Source organism: Sapajus apella, unplaced genomic scaffold (assembly GCF_009761245.1).
Source record: "Sapajus apella isolate SASKATOON/1434 unplaced genomic scaffold, GSC_monkey_1.0 scaffold91, whole genome shotgun sequence".
Classification (NCBI taxonomy): Eukaryota; Metazoa; Chordata; class Mammalia; order Primates; family Cebidae; genus Sapajus; species Sapajus apella.
The window spans coordinates 2,515,401-2,521,979 of NW_022437031.1; the positions used below are offsets into that span (position 1 = coordinate 2,515,401).

The 6,579-nt window shown below is 35.6% G+C and overlaps 1 protein-coding gene across 3 annotated transcripts in view; it reads left to right on the plus strand.

Moving 5' to 3' along the window:
- Positions 1 to 6,579, plus strand: part of ZC3H12B (zinc finger CCCH-type containing 12B) — a 504,463-nt gene that overhangs the window by 374,007 nt on the left and 123,877 nt on the right. The gene's annotated exons all lie outside the window — the stretch shown is intronic.

Here is a 6,579-nt window from a genome sequence, read left to right on the forward strand (position 1 = left end):
GAGAAATACTTCCCAAGCAAATGGAGAATGAAAAAAAAGCAGGGGTTGCAATACTAGTCTCTAATAAAATAGACTTTAAACCAACGAAGATAAAAAAAGACAAAGATCCCTTTATCATTACATAATGGTAAAGGGATCAATACAACAAGAAGAGCTAACTTTTCTAAATATACATGCACCCAATACAAGAGCACTCAAATTTACAATGCAAGTTCATAGAGACCTACAAAGAGAGTTAGACACCCACACAATATTAGTGGGAAAATTTAACACACCACTGTGTCAATACTAGACAAATCAATGAGAAAGAAAGCTAACAAGGATATTCACAACTTGAACTAAGCTCTGGACCAAGCAGACCTAATAGACATCTACAGAACCCTCCACCCCAAATCAACAGAATATACATTCTTTTCAGTACCACATCACACTTATTCTAAAATTGGCCACATAACTGAAAGTAAAATACTCCTCAGCAAATGCAAAAGAATGAAAATTATAACAAACAGTCTCTCAGACCACAATGCAATCAAATTAGAACTCAGGATTAAGAAACTCACTCAAAATCGCACAACTACATGGAAACTGAACAACCTGTTCCTTAATGACAGCTGGGTAAACAATGAAATGAAGGCAGAAATAAAGAAGTTCTTTGAAACCAATGAGAGCAAAGACACAGCTTACCAGAATCTCTGCGATACAGCTAAAGAAGTGTTTGGGGGAAATTTATACAAATAAATGCCTACAGGAAAAAACAGGAAAGATCTAAAATAGGCACCCTAACATCACAATTAAAAGAACTAGAGAAGCAAGAGCAGACAAATTCAAAAGCTATCAGAAGACAAGAAATAACTAAGATCAGAGCAGAACTGAAGGAGATAGAGACATGAAAAACCCTTCCAAAAAATCAATGAATCCTGGAGCTGGTTTTCTGAAAAGATTAACAAATAGATACACCACTAGCCAGTCTAATAAAAAAGAAAAGAGAAAAGAATCAAATAGACATATTAAAAAATAATAAAGGAGGTATCACCACTGATCCCACAGATATATAAACTACCATCAGAGAATACTATAAACACCTCTATGCAAATAAACCATAAAATCTGGAAAAAAAATCGATAAATTCCTGGATGCATACACCCTCCTAAGACTAACCGAGGAATAAGTCAAATCCCGGAATAGATCAATGACAATTTCTGAAAATGAGGTATGAATTAATAGCTTACCAACAACAACAAAAAAAGCCCAGGACCAGATGGATTGACAGCAGAATTCTACCAGAGGTACAGAGAGGAGCTGGTACCATTCCTTCTGAAACTATTCCAAATAACAGAAAAATAGGAACTCCTCCCTAACTCATTTTATGAGGCCAGCATCATCCTGATACCAACACACAAAAAATAAATTTCACACCAATATCCCTGATGAATATCAATGTGGCAATCCTTAATAAAACACTGGCAAACCAAACCCGGTAGCACATCAAAAAGCTGATCCACCATGATCAAGTTGGCTTCATTGCTGGAATTCAAGGCTAATTCAACGTATGCAAATCAATAAAAGTAATCCATCACATAAACAGAACCAATGACAAAAACCACATGATTATTTTAATAGATGCAGAAATGACCTTCGATAAAATTCAACCCGTTCTTGCTAAAAACTCTCAATAAACTAGGTATTCATGGAATATATCTCAAAATAATAAGAGTTATTTATGGCAAACCCACAGCCAATATCATACTGAATGGGCAAAAACTAGAAGCATTCCTTTGAAAACCAGCACAAGACAAGGGTGCCTTTTCTTATCACTCCTACTCAGCATAGTATTGGAAGTTCTTGCCAGAGCAATCACTTAAGAAAACTAAATAAAAGGTATTCGAAAGGAAGAGAAGAAATCAAATTGTCTCAGTTTGCAGACGATATGATTGTATATTTAGAAAACCCCAGCATCTCAGCCCAAAAACTCCTTAAGTTGATAAGCAACTTCAGCAAAGCCTCAGGATAGAAAATCAATGTGCAAAAATCACAAGCATTCCTACCCACCAATAATAGCCAAATCATGAGTGACCTCCCATTCACAATTGCTACAAAAAGAATAGAATACCTAGGAATACAACTTACAAGAGATGTGAAGGACCTCTTCAAGGAGAGCTACAAACCACTGCTCGAGGAAATAAGAGAGGACACAAACAGATGGAAAAACATTCCATGCTAATGGATAGGAAACATTAATATTGTGAAAATGGCCATACTGCCCAAAGTAATTTACAGATTCAATGCTATCCCCATCAAGCTATCATTGACATTCTTCACAGAAGTAAAAAAAAAAAACTGCTTTTAATTTCATATGGAACTTAAAAAGAGCCCATATAGCCAAGACAATCCTAAGCAAAAAGAACAAAGCTAGAGGCATCACGCTACCTGACATCAAACTATACTACAAGGCTAGTATAGTTTGGTAACCAAAATAGCATGGTACTAGTACCAAAACAGATATATAGACCAGTGAAATAGAACAGACGCCTCATAAATAACATCACACATCTACAACCATGTGATCTTTGACAAACCTGACAAAAACAAGCAGTGGAGAAAGGATTCCCTATTTAATAAATTGTGTAAGGAAAACTGGCTACCCATACGCAGAAAACAGAACTGGACTCCTTCCTTATACATTATACAAAAATTAACTCAAGATAGTTTAAAGACTGAAACATAAAACATAAAACCATAAAAACCCTAGAAGAAAACCTAGGCAATATCATTCAGGACATAGGCATGGGCAAAGTCTTAAGGACTGAAACACCAAAAGCAATGACAACAAAAGCCAAAATTGACAAATGAGATCTAATTAAACTAAAGAGCTTCTGCACAGCAAAAGAAACTGTCATCAGAGTGAACAGGCAACCTAAAGAGTGGGAGGAAATGTTTGCAATCTATCCATATGACAAAGGGCTAATATCCAGAATCTACAAGGAACTTAAACAAATTTACAAAAACAAGCAAACAAAAAACCCCATCAAAAAGTGGGCAAAGGATATGAACAGACACTTCTCAAAAGATGACATTTATGCAGCCAGCAAACATATGAAAAAAACCTCATCATCTCTAGTCGTTAGAGGAATGTATATCAAAACCACAAAGATATACCATCTCATGCCAGTTAGAATGGCGATCATTAGAATGTCAGGAATCAACAGATGCTGGAGAGGATGTGGAGAAATAGGAATGCTTTTATACTGTTGGTGGGAGGGTAAATTAGTTCAATCATTGTGGAAGACAGTGTGGTAATTCCTCAAGGATCTAGAACCAGAAATACCATTTGACCCTGCAATTTGATTACTGGGTATATACCTAAAAGTTTATATATCATTCTGCTATGAAGACATGCACACGTATGTTTATTGCCACACTATTCACAAAAGGAAAGACTTGGAACCAACCCAAATGCCCATCAATGATAGACTGGATAAAGAAAATGTGGCACATATTCACCATGGAATAGTATGCAGCCTTAAAAAAGGATGAGTTCATGTTCTTTGCAGGGACATGGATAAAACCGGAAACCATCATTCTCAGCAAACTAACATAGGAACAGAAAACCATACATCACATATTCTCACTTGTAAGTGGGAGTTGAACAATAAAAACACATGGACACAGGGAGGGGAACGCCGTACACCAGGGCCTGTCAGAGAGTCAGGGGCTAGGGCACACCTAATAGGAGAAATACCTAATGTGGATGATGGGTTGATGGGTGAAACAAACCACCATGGCACATGTATACCTATGTAACGATCCTGCACACTCCACACATGTATCCAAGAACATGAAGTATAGTAATAAAAAAAAAATCAGATAAAGTTATATCATCCAGTTTTTAAGCTTCCTTAACAACAATAAAATTAAACAGATGCTGAACACACACAAAAAAATTAAAACTGCTATTCCAATGAACACACAAATGTTAAGAAAGCAAAACAACATTACTGCTTTTAGGGAGAAAGTTTTAGTGTTCTGGATATAAAATCAAACCAGCCACAATATTTTCTTAAGCTAAAGCCTAATCCAGAGCAAGCCCCAACTTCTCTCAATTCTGCAAGAACTGAGAGAGGTGAGGAAGCTGCAGGAAAAAAGTTGTAAGCTGGCAGACTTTGGTTCATGAGGTTTAAGGAAAGAAGCAACCTTTACAACATAAAAGTACAAGGTGAGACAGCAAGCCCTAATGTAGAAGCTGCTGCAAGTTACTCGGAAGATCTAGCTAAGATAGCTGATGAAGGGGTTACAATAAACAACAGATTTTCAATGTAGACAAAACAGCCTTGTACTGAAAGAAGCTGCCACCTAGGACTTCTGTACCTAGACAGAAGTCAATGCCTGGTTTTAAAGCTTCAAAAAACGGGCTTCTTTGTTAGGGGATAATGCAGCTGGTGACTTTAAGCCAATGCTCATTTTCCATTTTGAAAATTCTAGTGCCCTTAAGAATTTTGCCAAATCTACTCTGCTTATTTTCTATAAATGGAAAAACAAGGCCCATATAACAGTACGTCTGTTTTACAGCTCTACAGCATGGTTTACTGAATATTTTAGGCCTACTCTTGAGACCATCTCAGTAATAAAAGATCCTTTCGAAGTACTACTTTTCATTGAAAATGCATCTAGTCACACAAGAGCTCTGATGGAGATGTATAAGAAGATTGATGCTGTTTTCTATCCTGCTAACACAGCATCCATCCTGCAGCCTAGAGATCAAGATGTAATATTGATTTTCAAGTCCTATTATTTAAGAAATACATTTTATAAGTCTATGGTTGCCAGAGATAGTGATTCCTCTGATGTATCTGGGATAAGTAAATTAAAAACCTTCCGGAAATGATTCACCATTCTTGATGCCATTAAGAATATTTGTACTTCATGGGAGGAGGTCAAAATATCAACATTAACAGGAGTTTGGAATAACTTGATTCCAACCCCATGACTGACTTTGAGGATTCAAGACTTTACTGGAAAAAATAACTGCAGATTTGGTGAAAACAGGATGAAAACTAGAATTATAAGTGAAGCCGGAAGATGTAACAGAATTGTTGCAGTCTCATGATAAAACTTTTGAATAGATGAGGAGATGCTTCTTATATATGAGCAAAGAAAGTGGTTTATTGGAATGGAATCTACTGGTGAAGATGCTGTGAACACTGTTGAAATGACAGCAAAAGATTTAGAATATTACATAAGCTTATTTGATAAAGCAGTGGTGGGGTTTGAGAGGATAGCCTCTAATTTTAAAAGAAGTGCTGTTATAGATAAAATATTATCAACCAGAATCACATGCTGCAGAGAACTGTTATGAAAGAAAGAGTCAATGAATTTGGCAAATTTCATTGTTTTATAAATTTAAGAAATTTCCACAGCTACCTCATTCTTCAGGAGCCACCACTCTCATCATTCAGCAGCCATAAACATCAAGGCAAGACCCTCCATCAGTAAAAAGATTACAACTCACTGAAGGTTCAGATGAGTGTTAGCATTTTGGGGCATGCAATAAAATATTTTCAATTTTAAAAATGTGCAGTTTTTAGACATAATGCTATTACACACTTAATAGACTACAGTATAGTATAAACATAACTTTTATATGAAATAGGAAGCTAAAAAGTTCATGTGACTCACTTTATTGTGATATTTACTTTGTTACAATATTTGCTTTCCTGTAATGGTCTGGAACTGAACTTAATACTTCCAAGGTATTCGTGTACTTTAACTGGATAAATTGTAAGTTATATGAATTAAACCTCAATAAACCTGTTTTGTGAAAATTCAATGATAAGAAAACAATTTTAAAAATACACACAAAATATTTGAATAGACACTTCACCATGAAAGAGATAGCAATAGTAAATAAACACAGGATAAGAAGCTGAATATTATTAGTTATTAGGGAAACACAAATCAAAACCACAATGGGATACAACCAGGCACCTAATACAATGGCTTAAAAAATGGACCATATAAAATAATAGCAAGGATGTAGAGCAATTAGAACTCATACATACACTGAAGATGAAAATGTAAATTGATACTACTACTTCGAAAAACAGTTTGGCAGCTTCTTAAGTTAACCATACAACTACCATAAAAGTCAGTCATTTCATTCGTAGATATTTAATCAAGGCAAATGAAAGAATATATCTACACAAAGGTTTGTACACAAATAATCATAGCAACTTAATTTGTAAAACATGAAATAACTCAAAGGTTCGTCACAGCTGAAGAAATAAACACATTGTGGTATATGCAGTCTAGCAGGCAGAAGAAAGTGTACTAGAGATCAGAAGATGCGTATTCCAGTTCTGGAGTTTCATGACTTAGAATGAGTACAATAACATTAAAATTTTTCACTGTTCTCATTTAGATAATGAAGGAAATAATATTTCCCTTTTTATGTGTTGGTTCTAAAACTCAAATGAGGTAAACATATGAGGTTATTTGGTAAGCTATAATTTTATGACATTTTAGGCCGGGCGCGGTGGCTCAAGCCTGTAATCCCAGCACTGTGGGAGGCCGAGGCGGGTGGAT